The 4,519-nt window shown below is 37.3% G+C and overlaps 1 non-coding gene across 1 annotated transcript; it reads right to left on the bottom strand.

Moving 5' to 3' along the window:
* Nucleotides 1-1,163: 1,163 nt before the first annotated feature.
* LOC122232885 lies at nucleotides 1,164-1,270 on the bottom strand. The gene has a single exon (XR_006210280.1). It is a non-coding gene; the product is annotated as a U6 spliceosomal RNA (small nuclear RNA).
* Nucleotides 1,271-4,519: the final 3,249 nt, after the last annotated feature.

Raw genomic sequence — 4,519 nt, 5'->3', positions numbered from 1 at the left:
AAGGGACATATGTACCCCATGTTTATAGCAGCACTATCAACAATAGCCAAAGCATGGGAAGAGCCCAAATGTCCATCGATGGATGAATGGATAAAGAAGAGGTAGTATATATATGTGTATACACACACACACACACACACACACACACACACACACACACACAATGGAGTATTACTTGGCAATCAAAAACAATGAAATCTTGCCATTTGCAACTACTTGGATGGAAGTGGAGGGTATTATGCTAAGCAAAATGAGTCAGAGACAGGCAAATATCATATGACTTCACTCATATGAGGACTTTAAGAGACAAAACACATGAACATAAGGGAAGGGAAATAAAAATAATATAAAAACAGGGAGGGGGACAAAACATAAGATATTCTTACATATGGAGAACAAACAGGGGGTCACTGGAGGGGTTGTGGGAGGGGGGATGGGCTAAATGGGTAAAGGGCATTATGGAATCTACTCCTGAAATCATTGTTGCACTATATGCTAATTTGGATGTAAATTTTTAAAAAAGTTAAATTAAAAAAAAAACTTAGGTAAGTAAAACAACTTTTTAAAACTGTCATAGATATTGACCGTTATTGTCAGAAACCAGGTTTCATGATTCTCAGTCCAGGGCTAGTGTTTGTTTTTGTTTTGATATTGAATGTACGTTCCTTTATTTTATACTTAGGAAAGAAATCACCCACTCTTCCTCTTTATTCCCTCCCCAGTCTTCTTCTGAAAATATTTAAAAATTACAACCAAATGAAGTTAATTATTATTATTTTTCAATGTGGTTTTCATAATTGTTAGGGTTTAAATTTTTACAAGTGGCCAATGTCCAAGCGACTTATAGAGTAATACTGATTATTAGCAAAAAGGAAAATTCCATATTACAAGTCAGCAAATTCTAGTACAAAACTAGTTTGTGTGTTAGAATGCCCTTTCCTTTTTAGAAAAAAAATTAAAGTGTATTTTTTTATTTTTGAGAGAGAGAGAGCATGCACAAGTGGGGAAGGGGCAGAGGGAGAGAATCTCAAACAGTTTCCACACCATTAGCATAGAGACTGATGCGGGGCTGGAACTCACAAACCGTGCGAGTCACAACCTGAGCCAAAGTTGCGCACTCAATTGGCTAAACTACCCCGGTGCCCCATAATAGCCTTTCCTTTTAAAACTGTGGAATCTTCACAAATTCGCATGTCATCCTGGCTCAGGGGCCATGCTAATCTTCTTTGTATCATTCCAATTTTAGTATATGGGTTGCCAAAGCAAATACCAGTACTGTTTCTTATGCTTTAATGCCTGGTTTAGATAAGAAAATGCTTCAACAGTATCAAGAGCTACATAGTCATCAAGGGTTAAGTTTAGTTGACCAGCTGAATAGAAGATTCAGATTTTATGTACTTATCATAAATTACTTTACTGCTAACCAGAGTTTCTGAATAGCAGTGAGAACACAGATAATAGCATTACTTATGCCCTGAGTTGGTATCAAGCCAGTCAAAAGCAAATAAAGTTGATCCTTACATCAACCTGTAAATGTATGATTTCCAGCAACTTTTATGAAATACTGAAAATGATTTTCAATCTACATTCTACTTTTATAGACTGGTGATCCTCTGTGGACTCAGGAACTAGATGGGAATCCATGAACCCATGATTTTTCACATCCCTTTTAACAAGGACATTCGTTGTCTCTAATATCCCATATCAAACCATCATCTTACGTAACAGGAGCCCAAGAACACCTACTTCATAATAAATATAAGGACTATATGAATTCGGATTTTGATGTATTCATTGAGAACTTTTTTTCGTCATGCAAAAAATGAATTTTTATGGTAAATACTGGTCAAGGTGGACTTTCCAGTCTCAAATACTCAAGGCTTTTTTTAAATATAACATTCAGATCTAGGATAAAATAAACAGACTGGTTTTGTTGTAGACACATATCTGTCACCAGCATCACCTATGGGTATTTCATAGGTAGGTGCACACAGCTCTCTGAGAAGGGAAGAAGGTAAGACCCTATCTTTATAATATGCTTTTTATATAAGTGACATTTTTTCATGTTGTCAGCCTTCAATTTTCCACCGATGCACTTACAAGTTTTCACCAACACCTGAATGCAAATGTGACACCAACCCTGAATGAAGCATGGCTTTCCTTGCAGAGCCTTTGGTGCTGAAACAATGGGAAGTAATAAACACTCACCACTGGCCCTTTTCCACAGTGAAGTTACTCATTGCAAACTCACCAACAGCTTTTGACCTCTAGACCCAAAGACTATCAATTACCCAGCTTACAGAGGTGGAATATAGTGAACCAGCAGCATCATTTGGCTGTCACCCAGTTAACATTCTATCATAGGTTGAAAAGCAATTTGTCCAATATTTCAACTGCCAGGGAGAATTCTTTATTAGCTTTTGGATAGGTTTGCCTTTCATTCGGATGATTTGAATAGCTTCTGTGGTAGGAGAGATGCTGCCCTCAGATAATGATTTTGCATTTCACCTCATCATTAATGCTTTGGACCTCAAGGGAAGTCACTGTGCCTTTTATGAAGGTCGAAGCATTTTATAACCTTAATAAAGACTCATAGCCTCAGGAATAGCAAGTGTGAGCAAGTGTGGGGGGATTGACTGAATAAAAATATAACTAAATTGGCACTTTAGACTACACTCTTTGGAGGATTTCAAATGCAAATCAACAGTTAAAGAGTAGAATGGCACCCCAAACTTCAGTGCTATTCAAAAACACACACACACACACACACACACACACATACACACACACACACACACAAAGTGGCATTATTCAAAGAAAAACGAGAGAAATTATCTTTTTCTTTTTTTCCAGAAAAGCTTTTGTCTGTAGTGTTATGTTTAATAGCTAAATATTTTACATTGGGTGCCATAGCAGTTTGATTGATTTGAATTAAAAACAATAATCATGGTGATTCTTAGTTATTGTAAATTTATTTGTATATATCATGTAGGTCACTGAATCTTGAAGTGTGAAATGAATACAATAACCAAGGGTGATTATGAAAACTACTCCACCATCTACATTTCCCAAGGTCACTCTGTCCCAAATATTACTAACAAATTACTGCTTTCAATAACTTACCTAAGGATACTCTCCAGAGGAATCGTTTCAATTTAAAAATTCAATGGACTCTTTCAGTTTTCCTAGGCTTCTACTTCTTTCCTTCAGGCATAGTTTACTGGCTATACTTCTGTTCACAGGAACTGAGTAAGAAAACAGAAGCCCCAATGACAGGCATTGTGATAAAATTATATCTCGTCTTCTTTGACTGTTGTAGAAACTTTTAGAAAAAGGCATATTATTCCTATTTACAGACTGGGGATTGGAGAGATGAAATAATTTTGCAAGGTCATGTTCCTGAGGAGTATCAGGGCTAAATTCTGCTGAAAACATCCACTTTTTCAAGTGTAGAAAACCATACTATCTACTATAGCAATAGAGAGCACAAACCAGGAGGGCAGGGGAATGATCTAGAATAGGACAGTGCTTGGAATACCCAAAAGGATCCTACAAATGATAAGACACCTGACTAAAAGGCTGGTTCTCAGGATTAACCCTGGGGAGTCTGACTGTGACAGGCCAAGCCTAAGGCAAGAAAGGCTCTGATTTAAGTTATCAGCCTGAAGGTGAAACTCAATAGTCAGCTTTGTCCACTGGCAACTGCCTAGAAGTCCACTGAGTTTTCTAAGCAATTATCCCATAAACTACAGGAAAGTTACAAATTTTCAACTTCATTTGTGCATTACTCTATGAATTTGAGCTATGTGAGGGCAGGGTATGGATCTTTCACTTTATCTCAAATATCTAGAAAATGCTTGCTAAAAGGTTAAGTTCTCAATAAATTAGTAATAAATAAAGGTGATCAAAATTCAAGCTAGGCAGAGGAAAAAAGTCAGGGTTAGGGTTCAGATACCCATCCTAAACCCAAGGCCACGGTTTCTGGGGATAGGTAGCACTCAGCAACTGAAACATGTTAGTGTGCCCAAGAATTCCAAAACAGGAGCAATACTTATTAACTAACTCCTTCATTAAGATCTGCCACGTCAATATATTGACTTTTAAAAACAGAACTGCCTTTGAACTAGCTAGACTTGCATTACAGAGCAGAAAGCCTTTCAATTATTTGAGGTTTATTCAATATATTTCTACTTTTTTGAAATTCGTCGATATACCCACGATTAACCCAAACCTGGAACTGACCTATCCTGGGTCATTCACTCCAGTTTCATTAAGCACCTTGTCTCAGCACAGGCCCTAAAATGTCTTGATGCTCCTAATTTAACCTTTGTTCATTCACTCAGTAACTCCTTTGTTCTCAAATATTAAAACCAAACTATTTTTGGTTTGGTTTTTGTTTTTCTCAAATATTAAAACCAAACTAGGCTGGGGCGCCTGGGTGGCTCAGTCAGTTAAATGGCTGACTTCAGCTCAGGTCATGATCTCGCGGTTCCTGAGTTCGAGTCCCACACCAGGCTCT

The sequence above is a fragment of the Panthera tigris genome, chromosome D3 (genome assembly GCF_018350195.1).
Source record: "Panthera tigris isolate Pti1 chromosome D3, P.tigris_Pti1_mat1.1, whole genome shotgun sequence".
In the NCBI taxonomy this organism is placed as follows: domain Eukaryota; kingdom Metazoa; phylum Chordata; class Mammalia; order Carnivora; family Felidae; genus Panthera; species Panthera tigris.
This window is presented reverse-complemented; position numbering and strand designations above follow the sequence as displayed.